Here is an 18,942-nt window from a genome sequence, read left to right as displayed (position 1 = left end):
AGCACACTTGTAAGTGTAAGGGCGTACCATACCACCTACAAGAGAAACTCTCACATGACTCGTTTCAGCACACTCTTGAAACAAACACTTCAATCAGGTTTGTGTCGAGATCTATACGCAACGTGCAAGGAAAGATTTGTACATGTCGCAGTACCTGCAGAGGTTTGTCAGCGTTTGACGATAAACGCTACATTTTAAGCCCCACACAGTCCCTAGCGTATGGTCATCCTGATATTCCCAATAACAATGATGATGAGATGGATGTAGAAGTGGGAGAGGAGGAGGAGATGGAAGAAGTGTTTATGGAGGAGGAAGTAGAGCAAGCACAGAGACTCTACCCAATATTCCGCCCCTAGAGCAAACACGATGTTACAGCTCAGAAACTATTCAACCCTCACTAGATTTTATGTTGTACAATTGTTAGTTAGTATTAAGATGGATGCCCCATATGACTAGAACTATTTATACTAAATGAATAGGATGTTAATATTATTGTTTGTGAACTGTAAGAACTATGATTAGTTTTAAAAATGTTGTTGCTGTACACTAAACACCTGTAAATGACTATGATTGTATAAATACCATCACATTTCCTTAGTTTTAGCAGTTTTAACGAAGCATTAATCATGGACAGTTCCTATGATATAATCCATGAGGAACATCTAGATATTTTCAGAGAACCATCTCGTGTTATTATTGCTGGTTATTCAAACAGCGGAAAATTCTACTTGTGCAGTAAACTTGTAAGGAAGTATCAGCACAAGTTCTCCTCAATAATCATATGCGGAGGAGGTTACTCTGAATTACGATCAGATCCACAAATTAAAGGGAAGCTTATCGAGCATTCAACCATTATTGATCCTGTGGAAGAGCGAGTGGATAATGACTCGCATATCTTAGTAATCTATGATGACCTTTTTACAGAGTCTGCGAATTCAAAAATCGTATCAGACATGTTTACTAGGGGCCGACATTTCATGGTTTCCGTCATATAGATTACTCAAAACATATTTTTTCCTGGTAAATATTCGAGGAATATTAGTTTAAATGCTTCTCATTTCATATTGGTTAAATCACGAGACCTGTCACAAATTGAAACACTCGGACGACAAATATTTGGGAAAGTGGATTCAAAGAAATTTGTAGAGTTATATAAGCAAGTTATTAGCCAACCCTACGGCTATTTGCTAGTAGATCTGGGCTCGAACACTCCATCTACGATAACATTACGCGGTAATATTGTTCACGAACCGCCCTATGAGATAGTTTACCAATGGTGAGCAAGAAAGATGTATTGGAACGAGTATATAACGACCCCTCATCTAGCGGGGGGCTTGGAAGGGTACAGAGATTGTATAAGGCCGCCAAATTAATCACATCTAGTATAACTCTAGCCGATATAAAGGACTATCTGAAAAGCTCTGACTCCTATACGTTGCATTATTTACAACCACATAAATTCCCTCGGCGTCGGGTGTTAAGCCCTAAACCACGACTATTTCAAGCTATAGACTTGGCCGAGATGAGTTTATTGGACAAACATAATGACGGAGTGAAATATTTACTCGTATGTGTAGATATTTTCTCCAGGTACGCCCAAGTAGTACCCTTACGCGCCAAGGATGGGAAAAGTACCAGTAAAGCTCTGGCTTTAATTCTAGATTCACCTCATTCTCAGGGAGTGCACAAAATTAATTCTGATCGAGGTAGAGAATTTTATAACGCCACTATGAAAAAAATGCTGGCGGCAAGGAAAGTACAGTTATATAGTGTATTTTCTCAGGAGACTAAAGCTTCAATCGCTGAGCGGTTCATACGTACTTTAAAAGGTAAACTTTACAAGTTTATGACGGCGCACAACACTTTAAAATACATGCAGGCTCTACCAGATATTGTGAAAACATATAATTTAACCCCACACAGAGGATTGAAGGGGAAGACACCCACGGAGGTGCACGCTCTATCCTCGCCCAGCGAACACGCCAAACAATTTGATTTAATGTATAAAAGCCCGAGCAAATCAAAGAGAACTGTCATTCCTCGATTGAATGTTGGTGATACAGTACGCATCACTCTATCTGATCGCATTTCCAAGTTTAAGAAAGGGTTTAAGCAGCAGAACACCCGAGAGATCTTTACAGTTACACGTATTGATCGGAGACAACACATCCCTTTATACTTTCTAAAAGATCTGAATGGGGAAGAAATTGATGGTGGCTTCTATAAACAAGAATCTATAAATCTATAAACTATAAGATTTATATACATATATAATATATACATATATATATATATATATACATATATAACTATGAATCTATAAACAAGAATCTATAAATCAAGAATCTATCTTCTATATCTGCCCGAAACGCTTTGCGTAATAGTGGCTTGGGATGCCGTTCTTGGGTTGGACTTAACAGCCACAGCAGACATTGCCCCCAAGCAGACACCTAGGGCACATTTCAATAACCCCACGGGATTGACGGATGTCTACTACATGGTTTCCTGCACAGATACTACATCTCTGACCTGGCTGTTGCATTACTGGACGTAGTGAGTGCGTTGGTAACACCTGAAGCATTGACATAGGCGGCAGTATCGTTGCCTGGAGATCTGATGGGGTGTGCAGGCCACACCAAAACATTTGAGGCCGTTGTCAGCCGCGAGAGTGGCCTCTGCTGGAGACTTGAGGGTGGCTCTCAGGTTTCCATCCTGCTGGATGAGGTTTGCTGAAAGAGCAGTCAATGACTGGTTCTGAAGGTTGATGCTGTGGATGATATAGGCAATCGTTCTTTCGGCGATAAGAACGCTCACTTGGTAGACGATGTACTTCTTACCGCCAGATAGTGGTGGGGTGGTACGAGAATCAGGTTTTCTGGTTCTAATGCCTCGATTGTTGTGGGATTGAACAGGCCTTGGAGTGTTGCAGCACTGATGAACAGAATCTGGAGTTCATTTTCCTCCATGATGATGTCGATGAAAACACCAGAGTTTTCCGTCAAGAGGACCGGAATCTCGGCCTTGGTGAAGGTTCCTAGGAACCAAACCTTGATTCAGTGGAACATGGTGCTATTTAATTGGCACCAGGAGTGAAGAAAGAGTCCTCTTCATCGGGTCAGTGCCGATGGAGGATAGCTTTTTATCTGGATAGTGCTCTGATCGCCAATTAACATTACTGAAGAAGGCCTTCCGTCTCCTCCCGGTATAAAACGCCAGGATGGGAGTGGGGTTGACATTCTAAGAGTGAAGCGCTTTTGTTGTAGTTGTTACAGATTCAGCTACTGGGAACAAAAGTTCCAAGTAGCCTGGCTATGGTGAGCCCGTAGTGGACTTACCTGGCACCGGAGCGGGGCTGTAACTTTTTTCAAGCAAGTTGTGGAGGCGAGAGTGTGAAGCGCTTCGTGAGAAGTTATATATAACTGACCGCCCCCCCCCCACACCTTATTTCGTCGCCATGCTTTCATGTAGTCAGGTGAAGATCGACAAATCACGAGCCTGTGCAGGCGATGAGTCACAATAACGTGGCTTATGCTGACCAGACCACACACTAGAAAGTGAAGGCACGCAGACGTTTCGGTCTGTCCTGGACCATTCTCAAGTAGATTGTGTCGAGGAAGTCGACTGCCTTCCTCACTAAGTAGTGTGACGGAGTTCCCCCCCCTTTTAATTCTCCCACGCCTGCAGTAAGAGTCATGTCTGCTTTTCCCAAGCGTTCTCTACGTTGCAGGCTACAATTTGATATATGGGAGAGAGTGAAGTGTTCTCGGAGAGCTGAGAAATTTGTGAAATAGTAATATTTTGGCCTGTGGTTTAGGCCCTTTAGGGAGCCAAGATGGCGCTTGCCTCCCTAATCTCCCGCCAAAACCGTGTGACGTCAGTGGCACCGGATTGGTCACCGACAGCAATGTGGCACCGGGAGCCAATGAAAACTTCCCGTAGCGAAAGTGACGTCACGAAGGAAGGGGGTCCGGCCCGCGAGCCGGGCTGGCGCCATCAGTCAGACACGACACGTCATAGAGGTCGGACTTGCGACGGTTGGTCCTGTCAGTTGGACAGTTGTTTCCCGCTCCCGTGGATTTACGCGTCACCTGAAGTCCGCCAGTACTCTGAGAAGTCTTCCCTAGTTCATGTGTTGAACCAGAAGAGGGAATTGACGGTTATTTGAGCAACAAGTGCTCCAGTCAGGTACTGTGCCAGAAGCAGTGAAGCCGTGCAGTGACGTATGTGACGTCTGTGGCAATTCACCAGTTCGTGACAGCGTAGTGGCTGACAGAGCCACTGGGTAGCTGAGGAAGAGAGGACTATTTGGGGAAACCGGACGACTGTAGCTGAGACGTAGGCGACAGCCATTGATGGGAGAAGACGACGGCCAGGAGACCGACTCCAACCTTCAAGAAGTCAAGAAGGAGGACGGACCTGCAGTGAGGAGGCACGGAGACGACGTGCTAAACGGTGGGACGACGAGAGGCTCTGGTAGGACACGACGACGTGTAGTGTGGGGGCGTTCCCGACACGAGGACCAGGAGCTACATCTCGACTCTCATCGGAGGATAGGGTGAAGTAGGTGTTTCTAGTTCCCTCCCCATTCCCCTTTAGTTAGCTATATTATTCGGCTATATTATCTAGCCTGAGGATTTTATATGTCGTGAGCAAGTCTCACCCATGTCACGGTAAAGCACCAGTGTGCTAGACAGTACTATCAAGAGTACTTGTAATATTCATGTTGATTATTGGTGTGTACAGGCACCAGGAACAAGTGATAAATTTACTGTGTTGTGTATATCTTTCTATAGATTTTGATATGAACATATAGTGGTAAATTATATATAATATTATGCCAGTATTTGAAAGTTAGGCTGTGTGCCCAGAAATCATTTATTTTCCATGTATTGATATTTGATGTATCTACATTATATATGCTATGTTCATACAGTGATTATTCATTTGTGAGTACAGTGAATTATTGCGTTATCACCCACGAGAGAAAGTACTGAAAACTCCAGTGTTAATATGTCATAATATATTGTGGGATGAATAACAGTGTAAGACCATTACAGTGAGTCATGGTAGCGTTGATTGTAGAAAAGACTGTTTGAGCCTGAGTGCAGTGTAACTGAGTAATACGGTCTATTTGTGCCAATATCGAGTGTGCGAGTTTCTAGTAATATTGGAGAATTTAAAGAAACAGCGCGCGTGAATCTAGAAAACAAGCAAAGAGCTTCCGCGCGGGGGGCCAGGCGATCAGCTGTTCTTGACACTTGATGAGGAAGGGGGAGGTGTTGCCCCCTAGTGATCGCAGACTATTCGTGGGAATTACCGGCCGCGTCAGGATCAGTTGATTTATTTGTTATTGTTTGGCCTTGCGACACCTTTCATACATTTTAAGTAAAATACAAAATTACCTTTGTGTTTTTATCATTTCCTCCATTGATCTTGTGGCTACATTATACTGAAAGCATTGAGTGATAACAATAAGTACCTGCCTGATTCCTGATCTTTTGAGTGTGACCTTGCCAAGGCTACCACTAATTCCACCAGTCCACTGATGGTGTTACTGGCCACCTAAAACACCAGTTGGCGACCTTGTGGTTAACCGTAGAGCCCGATTGTTGGGGAGGGCACACGACAGTCAAGTGAACGAGTCGTGTTCTCACTCTTTCTTAATAAGAGGCCGTTAAGATTGACTGGGAGACTCTCCTGGCGTGCAGTGGCGCCATGAGGATCGAGTGAAGACCCGCAGGGCTACGGTGAGTGACCTTGAGCATAACTATTGCTCACCCCAGACTAGAGTGAAGAGAGGTAAAACCCCAACATTGGCGACCTTGCCAGGATATAGATCGAAGTAAAGGTTGCAGTGGTGGTACTTGGCAGTGGTGTTAGAGATCAGGCGCAGGTTATCACTCATAGCACAAGATGGAGGATGATAAAGTAACCAGGTTTATTGACTCTAGAGATGAACAGGTGCTGGAAGAGTGCACCAAGGCACAGTTACAGGCTATAGCGGATCATTTTGGAATAAAGCTGAAATCTGCCAGAGTTGGTGAAAGAAGAATAGAGATAATGGCTCAGCTCAGGGCTCGAGACGAAGCTTTGGGGGAGGAACGGCCCCAAACACCTGCCAGTGTGGGTGAACACCTGAGTATTGGTGGAAGCAGCAGGGAATCCAGCGGCAGCAGGAACAGCATTAAGCTGGAAATAATGAAGTTGCAGCTGGAAGCACAGCAGCGCAAAGAAGAGCGAGAAGCACAGCGGCGCAAGGAAGAGCGAGAAGCAGAAGCGCAGCTGAGGAGAGAAGAAGCACAACAGCGCAAAGAAGAGCGAGAAGCACAACAGCGCAAGGAAGAGCGAGAAGCAGAAGCGCAGCTGAGGAGAGAAGAAGCACAACAGCGCAAAGAAGAGCAAGAGCGAGAAGCACAGATGAAGCGTGAGGAGCGAGAAGCACAACAGCGCAAGGAAGAGCGAGAAGCACAGCTACGCCGAGAAGAACAAGAGCGAGAAGCACAGCTACGCAGGGAAGAACACGAGCAAGAAGCGCAACTACGCAGGGAAGAACACGAGCGAGAAGCTAGGATGAGACAACAGGAAATAGATGCCAACAAGGAGGTGGAGCTGAAGCGAGCTGAACTGGGACTAGGTGCCCCTGCCCCACCGCAAACGGAAGACCGACGAGTGAGGGAACGAGACCTGCCGGTCTTTGTGCCTAGTGAAGCCGAAAGTTTCTTCGATCACTTTGAGAGAGTTGCTGCTATGAAGAGGTGGCCGAGGGCGGAGTGGGCGGAGTTGGTCCAAGGGAGGCTCACAGGTGAAGCTCGTGAAGCCTTCACTATGCTCGACTTCCAGGAATGCACCAACTACGATGCGGTAAAACGAGCTGTGCTCCGTTCCTTTAAGCTCACGCCAGAGTGTTACCGGAAGAGGTTTAGAGAATGTACCCGGTTGCCAGGAAAGTCGTATGCGGAGACGGCGAGAGACATAGAAAGAAAGCTCCTTAAGTGGCTGGACTCTGAAGAAGCAAGGTCGGTCGAAGAGGTCAAGGAACTAATGGCCATGGAAAAGTTTATGTCCGTGCTCTCTCCTGAGATCAGGATGAGGATAAAGGAGGCGGACATAAAGGACCTGAGGGCCGCAGCCGACCGGGCCGACATGTTAGAGGAAGCACTACGCCCACGCCGAGAGGGACAGCACCGACCACCCGCATACGTCGGAAACGATAGGAGTTATAGAAGGACGGATGGATGGAGGACAGGAGCGAGTTCTCCCAAATCCCACCTCTCAAGTTGGAACACCCAAGGATCAAAAGGTATTGTAGAGCCGATAGAGGAGAGCCAAGCTGAAAGCTCGGGAGTTGTTACTGCAACGAAGGAAACAACAAGCGGTGCGGGAAAGACAGAGGGTGCGACGGCCTCTGGAGGCAGTGCTAAGGCGAGCGGTGGCAGATGGTCTCCGCCGAGGGGCCGCTGCTACAACTGCGGAATACCCGGACACGTCGCGTGGGAATGCAGACGCCCTAAGCATCGGGGACATGTTGCTTTAGTGATGTTCGAGGACCAGAGGGCCGAGGGAGTGCGGGATGAACCCGTGCTGAATGGGGAGAAGAAAGTTCACCCGTTCATGTGTCAAGGAACCGTAAGGATGGGGGTCGCAGACCCCATCCCCGTGAAGATGCTAAGAGACACCGGGGCTGACTTTACCCTGGTAAGTGAAACCCTGTTCCCCGAGGGTTACAAGAATACCAGTGTGGGGGTGGCAAGTGTGACCACTGTGGGAGGCCCAGTGAGGATGCCCCTACACCAGGTAACTTTAAATTCCGAATATGGCTGCAAGACCCTAGTGGTGGGAGTCTGTACATCAATGCCCAAGATGGAGGCACGCGTCATCTTGGGGAATGACGCGTGTGGAGGATATGTCCTCCCGCATCTCGTGAAAGGCGAAGAGTGCATAGAACAGTACAAGAAGACAGGCGGAGAGTTGAACGCCTGTGGGGACGAGAAGGGAATCGCACCGGGGGCGATCCCAGTTTGTACTGTGACACCGAGACAACGCGAAGAACAAGGAGGTTGTGGATCTGATGGGGCTGAGGAGTCGACTGACAGCCTGGGAACAGATCACCTCTGCGTAGGACCCAGAGAACGAGTGGATGGCGAAAGTAGCCCGAATGGTGAGTTGCAGGTGACACTCACCAGTTCTCCAGGGGTAAACCGCACTCGTCTCGGAAAGTTGCAGCAGGAGGAGTTCCCCGAATTGGTTAGTGAGGCCGAAGGAGGACGTGTGGGTCCTGAGAAGGCTTACTTTCCATTTATCTATATTATATATGCCATGCTATTTATGATGAGGGAACGATGGACACCAGGAGCGACCGTGGGAACGGTGAATAAATATGTCCAGAAGTTCAAAGAACGTCTCACAAGAGCGAAGGAACTGGCTAGGAAACTCCTGAAGAAGGCGCAACGTAAGATGTCGGAGTGGTACGACAGGAGAGCTGCGCAGAGGAATTTTCAGGTCGGATACCAAGTAATGGTTGTGCTGCCAGGTAGAGGTAGGGTGACCAAGTCGCGGTTCAAGAGACCATATCGAGTGCTGCGACGGTTGGGTCCAGTGTCGTACGAGATTGGGAAGCCGGATGGACCCCGAAAGAAACAGGTGTGTCGCGCAGACCGCCTGAGACCTTTCTTCAATGTGGAAGGAAGAGCCGCCAGGCAGGACAGAACGAGTACCAGAGAACCCCAGCGGAAGACGGGTCTGAGTGTACCGAGGGACCGAGAACTCCCGGAGGAGGAAAGTAAGTGGTCCAGGGCGGACGGCACCAGTCTCACCCGCACTGAGAGTCTGACAAGGATCAAGGTCAAGCACATCAAGGGGAAGGACGACGTAGTAGCGGACGCCCTATCCCGCATACACTAACGAGACATGACTCTTATTTTAAGGGGAGGGGTATGTGACGGAGTTCCCCCCCCCTTATAATTCTCCCACGCCTGCAGTAAGAGTCATGTCTGCTTTTCCCAAGCGTTCCCTACGTTGCAGGCTACAATTTGATATATGGGAGAGAGTGAAGTGTTCTCGGAGAGCCGAGAAATTTGTGAAATAGTAACATTTTGGCCTGTGGTTTAGGCCCTTTAGGGAGCCAAGATGGCGCTTGCCTCCCTAATCTCCCGCCAAAACCGTGTGACGTCAGTGGCACCGGATTGGTCACTGACAGCAATGTGGCACCGGGAGCCAATGAAAACTTCCCGTAGCGAAAGTGACGTCACGAAGGAAGGGGGTCCGGCCCGCGAGCCGGGCTGGCGCCATCAGTCAGACACGACACGTCATAGAGGTCGGACGTGCGACGGCTGGTCCTGTCAGTTGGACAGTTGTTTCCCGCTCCCGTGGATTTACGCGTCACCTGAAGTCCGCCAGTACTCTGAGAAGTCTTCCCTAGTTCATGTGTTGAACCAGAAGAGGGAATTGACGGTTATTTGAGCAACAAGTGCTCCAGTCAGGTACTGTGCCAGAAGCAGTGAAGCCGTGCAGTGACGTATGTGACGTCTGTGGCAATTCACCAGTTCATGACAGCGTAGTGGCTGACAGAGCCACTGGGTAGCTGAGGAAGAGAGGACTATTTGGGGAAACTGGACGACTGTAGCTGAGACGTAGGCGACAGCCGTTGATGGGAGAAGACGACGGCCAGGAGACCGACTCCAACCTTCAAGAAGTCAAGAAGGAGGACGGACCTGCAGTGAGGAGGCACGGAGACGACGCGCTAAATGGTGGGACGACGAGAGGCTCTGGTAGGACACGACGACGTGTAGTGTGGGGGCGTTCCCGACATGAGGACCAGGAGCTACATCTCGACTCTCATCGGAGGATAGGGTGAAGTAGGTGTTTCTAGTTCCCTCCCCATTCCCCTTTAGTTAGCTATATTATTCGGCTATATTATCTAGCCTGAGGATTTTATATGTCGTGAGCAAGTCTCACCCATGTCACGGTAAAGCACCAGTGTGCTAGACAGTACTATCAAGAGTACTTGTAATATTCATGTTGATTATTGGTGTGTACAGGCACCAGGAACAAGTGATAAATTTACTGTGTTGTGTATATCTTTCTATAGATTTTGATATGAACATATAGTGGTAAATTATATATAATATTATGCCAGTATTTGAAAGTTAGGCTGTGTGCCCAGAAATCATTTATTTTCCATGTATTGATATTTGATGTATCTACATTATATATGCTATGTTCATACAGTGATTATTCATTTGTTAGTACAGTGAATTATTGCGTTATCGCCCACGAGAGAAAGTACTGAAAACTCCAGTGTTAATATGTCATAATATATTGTGGGATGAATAACAGTGTAAGACCATTACAGTGAGTCATGGTAGCGTTGATTGTAGAAAAGACTGTTTGAGCCTGAGTGCAGTGTAACTGAGTAATACGGTCTATTTGTGCCAATATCGAGTGTGCGAGTTTCTAGTAATATTGGAGAATTTAAAGAAACAGCGCGCGTGAATCTAGAAAACAAGCAAAGAGCTTCCGCGCGGGGGGGCAGGCGATCGGCTGTTCTTGACACTTGATGAGGAAGGGGGAGGTGTTGCCCCCTAGTGATCGCAGACTATTCGTGGGAATTACCAGCCGCGTCAGGATCAGTTGATTTATTTGTTATTGTTTGGCCTTGCGACACCTTTCATACATTTTAAGTAAAATACAAAATTACCTTTGTGTCTTTATCATTTCCTCCATTGATCTTGTGGCTACATTATACTGAAAGCATTGAGTGATAACAATAAGTACCTGCCTGATTCCTGATCTTTTGAGTGTGACCTTGCCAAGGCTACCACTAATTCCACCAGTCCACTGATGGTGTTACTGGCCACCTAAAACACCAGTTGGCGACCTTGTGGTTAACCGTAGAGCCCGATTGTTAGGGAGGGCACACGACAGTCAAGTGAACGAGTCGTGTTCTCACTCTTTCTTAATAAGAGGCCGTTAAGATTGACTGGGAGACTCTGCTGGCGTACAGTGGCGCCGTGAGGATCGAGTGAAGACCCGCAGGGCTATGGTAAGTGACCTTGAGCATAACTATTGCTCACCCCAGACTAGAGTGAAGAGAGGTAAAACCCCAACAGTAGGTAGTCATAATTTGTAACTACAATATATAAATATAGGTCAAATTTGTACAGGTCAATGCTAACATTAAAAATATTAGGACATTGGTTAATTTGGGCTGACTAAATTAAATTGCGTTCATCAAAACTCCTGCACTTAGCAATATGTTTTGGCTCTCCAATTAATATTATGACTATATAGACTGGCATGTATCTTATCTTGAGATAATTTTGGGGCTTAGCGTCCTTGCGGACCGGTCCTCGACCAGGCCTCATTTTTTGATACACCCCACCAGGAAGCAGCCCGTAGCAGCTGTCTAACTCCCAGGTGCCTATTTACTGCTAGGTGAACAGATACATCAGGGCGAAAGAAACTCTGCCCATTTGTTTCCGCCTCCACCGAGGATCGAACCCGGATCCTCGGAACTACGAATCCGAAGCGCTGTCCATTCAGCTGTCTGGCGTCCTTACATCCACTTATTCACGAGCCATTTATCAGCTTACAAATTCTTCACATACTGTCAATGTCTCACTCCATTTCACTATTTTAAGTACATTCACATTTCTTGATCTATATTTTTCATAGATTTCACAAGCTAATCATAAAACCTTAAAATTACTATATACTCGCGTATTTTCATCATAGATTCTATTGCTAACTATAGTCCCTTGTACAAGATGGCAAGAGAGGCAGCCAAATAATAAACTCTCATAGCTGATGGAACAATTTCTAGTTGAGTGAATAAGGGGGTGTAAGAAACCACCCTCGTCGATGACCTATTTGACCAAGTTATGTGGATATAAAAAAAAATCCAAGGTGTTTAATACATGTAGCTTCACATCTGGGGAAGAGAGATGGTATCTCTAAATCATTATCAATTAACATGGGATCAAAATAATTCTTAGTATACAACAGAACAACTGCCGGCCAAGCAATATTAATATGAAATATTGTTGCATCTTTGGTGAAGCAACTTTTGCTTTGGTCACAGACAATAAAACAGCTACAAATATCTGAAGTAATTCCCATTGAGTAAAACAATCTTCCTAACATCTAATGGGAAGAAAGGAAGTAGAGCGATAAGGAGGTGGCTGAGGAGTCTTGCTGGGGGTCGGTGGAGGATATCTTGTGACTAAAATCTGAATGATGCGGTTCAACTCACCAACCACCAAAGAAAACAATTGCATTTGGCAACCATTGGAGTTGAGCACTGGATCAGCCTCGTTGGCACTGATGATGATAACAGGAAATGACACAGCAAGGAGACATCCACTAATGTACATTGAAGATTGATACATTGTGATAAGTGCAAGGGGAAGGCCAAACCCCATGAAGTACAGCCAGTTCTCTTCGATGAAACTTAATCTCTTGTATAGTTCCCAACCCATGTTGAACCATCTGTACTCAAAGGCAGAGAGTGCATTAAGCATACACAGGTGAATATCGTTTAGGATCAAATCTACACCCACCAGAGGCTCCAGCTTCATCAAGCTAGCGTGTATGAGAAAAAGAAACTGAACAAAGATGGAGATGAGAATATTGGCTACAAGTTTACTGATGCTGCTGATCAGGTGGGGGACGTCCTTGGCACTGTCGATATACATTATCAGCTGTGCCTTGAAACCATATCGTGTTAATGATCCTGGAGAGCATGAAGAGTGGCAAGACCCACAATGTGTTGAAGATGGCCCAACTTGTCCTCTTACAAATTACCGCTGACTTGGCCGTTTGCCCGTATGGACAAATATGGACCTAACTTGAAAATTAAAAAAAAAATGACAATATATTTTGATTTTTTTTCCAAAACAGTAAGTTAAGGGTCCGCTGGTAGGTTAGGTGGACAGGAAATTCTCCTTTTAGTTTCAAAACGTCATAAAAAATGTTAATTGAAAGTTTCCTCTCCTAACCTTTCTGAGTAAGCCAGAGGACTCAAATAGAAAACGGGACAGTACATCACTTTTGTGAGCAGATCATTTAAAATTACGTCCATTTTTGGCCGTAGGGCGCATACGACCGAAAAACGACGTTATTTTTAAGAGTACGGGTTGGTGAGGATGGGCAGCACCAACGATGACACTGGCCCCTGTTCCTCATCCAGGAAAAGCCCCAGCACCTGCTTCAGTCCCGGCAGGAACATTTAATGGAAGAATGCTACACTGAGGCCGATAACAGCACCGTTGAGGATGCAACACTGCAATGCAAATGCTATGCATTGTAAGCATGTAAATGCAATGCATTGGATTGTTGGGCCCCTTCTAATCACACAATGTATATAAGTGTGAACTCAAAGATTTATTAGTTTGTTAAAGCTTCACACCCAATTGGTACATGGGATCGAAAACAAACCTCACTCACTCTGCTGAAGACGGGGGTGAGTTCCTGATTAAAATGGGCTTAATCATATTATTTTTAACCATTAGATTCATACTCAAGTACTCAAGAACTGGGGAAAGTTTAGCTCGCTGTTTAGAGTAACACAATTGAATTTCTAATTTCCGGTTTAGCTTTGGGGAGTATGATAGTAGTGTTGGAAATATTCAACACTTTATTACTAATATTCAGTACCTTCAGAAACTATTCATGTAATGTGTAATATAATTTTACTAACACTACTAACCAGTAGAGTAGTGAAAATAACATGATTTAACTAACTCATAATAACGCCTCATTTCCCCAGAAATTCTAGTCAAGTGTTGCATCAGATCACATGACGAAAGGGAAAATATTTACATTAATAAGAATTATATTAAATTCTCCTAATTTCACATTCTTTAATGAGTATTATTTAATAACACTTTTGCATGAATATACTTCGTGAACTAAAGCAGATAATACATTTATTTTCGTTTATATAGTATTGTTTATTAGCTGGTAATAATTCTTGCAATTACCAATTGCTATTCCAGCGCATTCACATACGACTGAATTTATATTCAGTACTCTCTCATATTGAACAACGTTCATTTAATTATTATGAAATGAGAATTTGAATATTGTCAAATAAGACAAAGCAATTCTCTGTAATTCCTGATAATCTTTAGTTCCTGTAAACTGGGATATTAATTAAATCATATATAATATTAAGCGCGCCATAGCAAAACTGCACATGATTGAGCTACCCGGGAAGGAGGAAGGACTGGCAAGCGACGCCGTTAAGCTTGAGAGATTGTCTGGAAGCTGGTCAAATTACCGCCTCATCAATCCGCCGTCCCTTCCACTATGGACGCTAGGAGGACGTGACTGCTTCATCATATCACAGACATCAGTATCGGCATATCTATAAGTTCATTTCCCTTGTTCTTTGTGATCACATTTCACATAATAAGTAGGACAATTTGTCGTTATGCTGCACGTCCATTAAAAATAACCAGTAAGTGTATATACAGGGCTATACCACATCTAATTTAGAAATGTGGTATTATAACTCTAGAAGATTTCTACATACTACTCGCCTTTCAGCTTGGAATTACTGATAATAAGGAAGATATGATGCTGCTTCGATCAAGTGTTCCCAGGATAGCCTGATGAAACAAATTTCTCATGACGAAAATATCCCAATGTATGGTAGCTTTCCTTCGTACAGCTAAGCTGTTATTTCGTTCTTGTAGTTTGTAGAATATTATATTTTATTAATCCAAAGATTATTTAAAATCTCCAATATTTCATATTTTCTTCAATATTTCATGTGTATTAATCTTCATTATTTGTACTTGAAATGCATTAATTTCTCTGTACTAATCAAACCCCCCAAAGTGTGTGGAGGGATTTGGCTTCGTAATTTATTATAACTACAGTTCATTCATTATACAGTAATAGATTATACAGGGCTATACCACATCTAATTTAGAAATGTGGTATTATAACTCTCTAGAAGATTTCTACATACTACTCGCCTTTCAGCTTGGAATTGCTGATAATAAGGAAGATATGATGCTGCTTCGATCAAGTGTTCCCAGGATAGCCTGATGAAACAAATTTCTCATGACGAAAATATCCCAATGTATGGTAGCTTTCCTTCGTACAGCTAAGCTGTTATTTCGTTTCCTGTAGTTTGTAGAATATTATATTTTATTAATCCAAAGATTATTTAAAATCTCCAATATTTCATATTTTCTTCAATATTTCATGTGTATTAATCTTCATTTATTTGTACTTGAAATGCATTAATTTCTCTGTACTAATCAAACCCCCCAAAGTGTGTGGAGGGATTTGGCTTCGTAATTTATTATAACTACAGTTCATTCATTATACAGTAATAGATTATACAGGGCTATACCACATCTAATTTAGAAATGTGGTATTATAACTCTCTAGAAGATTTCTACATACTACTCGCCTTTCAGCTTGGAATTGCTGATAATAAGGAAGATATGATGCTGCTTCGATCAAGTGTTCCCAGGATAGCCTGATGAAACAAATTTCTCATGACGAAAATATCCCAATGTATGGTAGCTTTCCTTCGTACAGCTAAGCTGTTATTCGTTCTTGTAGTTTGTAGAATATTATATTTTATTAATCCAAAGATTATTTAAAATCTCCAATATTTCATATTTTCTTCAATATTTCATGTGTATTAATCTTCATTTATTTGTACTTGAAATGCATTAATTTCTCTGTACTAATCAAAACCCCCAAAGTGTGTGGAGGGATTTGGCTTCGTAATTTATTATAACTACAGTTCATTCATTATACAGTAATAGATTTCCATCATACTTATATAAGAGATCCATAGGCACTGGTTCTCCAATTATTAGTTCCTTATCTTAAGGATGGTCCTTCAAATGATTTATGAGATTTATTATCTTGGAGCCAGATTCCCCCAGAAGCAGAACGTTGCCTCTAAAAAGAGAGAAGAAACATGTTCAGGGGTATTGTAACCACATCCCGAATTCTAAATATATTTTAGCTATTTTTTTCATAAAAAAATTGAATGATGCAGGAAACGCTCGACAGTATTGCTCACTTAAGTTTATGATGATTAAAGTAAAAATTAACGCACAGAGTTTCATATAAACATTATATTTGAAATACCTGCAATCTCTGACTCTGTCCCCTGGGGACATCCTGTCTGCCTTAAGGTCAGGTGACCTTGTGGCTGCGGCAGCTTACCTCCTCCTCCCTGTGATCGCCATTGCGTCCATTTTTATTTGTTTGTTTATTTAATATTTCCTCTCTGGTAACCACTAAACTAGTCAAGACGTCATCTGCACATTCTACGTTGATTTGTTTTGCTGTATTCATAAAGTTCTTTGGTACTTTCTTATAATTTCGTAATTTAAACCATTTTCATTATCAGTTATTGACTTATATTTTAATAGCCAGGTGTTGTCTGTAATCTTTGTTTCATCTGGTGAAACACTGAAGGCTTTCTTTGCTTGCCCTGCAATACGTACTTTTTTCTTAAATATTCTTGTCATAATTCGTTTGTATTGAGCCTTCTGTTTCTGATTAGGCTCTTTAAGTGCCATGGTTATTCGTTTTGGGTCACTACTATTTTAAATCAGCAATCTATAGCGTACAACGTTTCTGGGCTTTATTTGTAATCTTTTTAAATAAAAACATTACATCATAATCCAGTAACCACCTCAGTAAACAAGACAAGGCTCAAGAACTGCCCAACTCCCATGTTTAGGTCTGCCAAATTTAAAATTCCCAAAGAACCCCTAAATATATGAATCAGAAGAGAGAAAAATCTGGCGCCTTAAGTTTCTCTCAAATAACTTTTTCGTGTCTCGTTTAAGGTAATTTCCTCATGATCTCTGTTGCTTAACTCGCTCCCTTTTAAGATGCTACTTATCAGTGTCTCCCTGTTACACAAGTCTATATTATCTTATTGTGTTGGCACACAATAAGCTGTATAGCAAATAAAGTTTATTGTACTCAAATTAGTCGGTGTTTGTTAGACACCAATTTTGGTGTTTACTGATGTTTATTGTTAGTTTGTTTGGGGAGCCGGTGGCTGAGCGTGTGGGAAATTTTTACCCACCATATCTAATAATCATCTAAGAAATGTATAATTTCTATATCATTTCTATATCATATAAAAATCATATCTAAATCGTATCAAAATCATATTAGAATCATTATAGATTCATTATAATAGCTTGATCCTAGATGACAATGTCACTGTGAACACGTAGGCAACAGGGCCCTATTGATGCCTACGTGACTTTGTGCATGATCTCTCAAGGGTCCAGAAGCTTCTAGAAGGATTTGTAATTAAAAAACTATTGGAACATTTATTCAACATCCGGTAGGGATAAAATCGAATCCTTAATAAGAATCAGTGGTAACTATCAAGTGCTACTAATAATCTTTATATCCTATATCTAATTATATTATACTCACATCTTATCTCAATCATAAGTCTAGACTGTAAAAATAATCAATCAATATTCATAGAAGGCTACCATGCTCAGGGAGCATGGCAGGGCGATGGGGGGGGAGTGAAGCGCCCACCAAGACAGCCCGGGGCACTTCGTGTTTGATTACAACTGAGTGAACAAGTGACGGATCCTTAGCGAACATTACCAGCTCAAGGACACCTTATCTAATATCTTTATCACCAGTGAACACTCTCTAGAACTGGGGGAGTATCTGGACAATATCTACAAGGAAAATCCTAGAACATTTATATAAAATAAGAGTGTATAGTGGAGATCACAGTGACACGGTTTCCACCACCTTCATTCCTAATCTTTATCAACTATCATTCTTCTGCAACTGCAGGACAATCACGTAGCAACGCTACCAGATCATCATACAGCAACGCTGTGGCAAAATATCGTGCCCAAACTCAACAAGAGAGGGTTAATCAGTCTGGCTCCTTGTCAGATAGGCACCCCGACAGGCTGAGAAGTATATAGAAGGTTATTTGGTATATGATTGGCCAATTGTATGCTTGTGTGACTTTAATATCCTATAAATCTGTCTGTTGGTTAAAAAGCGAGGCAACGCCTCATTTTTCAGTACGTTTATTAAAATTGTAGTGTAGCTGTGAATCTTATCCAGCACTAGACTCGTGAGTGTCCATTGTGTCAGAAAAGAATTCAGCCGCAATAAGTAAAGAAACTCATAAGTGTCCATAGTGTTGGAAGAGATTCAGTCAAGCTAACTGTACCTAATCATAAATTGAATATAAATACATTGCATATATACTTGAATATATAAATTAAGTTATCAATTGCTGCTTAGTTATTTTTAAGTTATCATATAAGTTCATTTAATTGAATTATTTCTAGTACTTAGTTAACAGTATTTAGACTACAATTAAAAGTCATTTATTAAACTTTTACAATTTAATTTGTTGTTTATAGTATAAGTACATATTGGCTGTTAATAGTTATGGTGCTAGGTTAGACTATGTATGTTTAAATCCCTGATTTAAACAGAGCCAGTGTTCAGTCATACAACTGAATTTATTAAATCTTATCCTTGTATAAAATACAAGCTGATGTGAGATCCCTGTCTACAGGTGGACTGGAACTTCTATCAACTAATTCACCCCACCTGTCCCTTACAGCCCACAATCTGTCATTAGGAAAAGAGGAGCTAGGATTTACAACCCTAGCTAGAGATTTTAATTGAATTAATTTGCAGACAGTAAATTTTTAATTTAGTTCAGTACAAGTCCCTGGTAGTCTCCTCTTATATCAATCCCAGCAGGTTTTTCACACAGAGCGAACAGAACACTGGGCACGTGATCCTGTGGTCCCGGGTTCGATCCCGGGTGCGGAGAGAAACAATGGGCAGAGTTTTCTTTCACCCTGATTCACCTGTTACCTAGCAGTAAATAGGTACCTCGGTGTTAGTCAGCTGTCACGGACTGCTTCCTGGGGGTGGAGGCCTGGTCGA

The 18,942-nt window shown here is 43.0% G+C and overlaps 1 pseudogene; it reads right to left on the bottom strand.

Moving 5' to 3' along the window:
- Nucleotides 1-12,134: 12,134 nt before the first annotated feature.
- LOC138360214 (etoposide-induced protein 2.4 pseudogene) lies at nt 12,135-16,556 on the bottom strand (annotated as a pseudogene).
- Nucleotides 16,557-18,942: the final 2,386 nt, after the last annotated feature.

This window comes from Procambarus clarkii, unplaced genomic scaffold (genome assembly GCF_040958095.1).
Source record: "Procambarus clarkii isolate CNS0578487 unplaced genomic scaffold, FALCON_Pclarkii_2.0 HiC_scaffold_101, whole genome shotgun sequence".
NCBI lineage: Eukaryota > Metazoa > Arthropoda > Malacostraca > Decapoda > Cambaridae > Procambarus > Procambarus clarkii.
The sequence above is the reverse complement of the archived record's forward strand: the minus strand, read 5'-3'. Positions and strand labels throughout refer to the sequence as shown.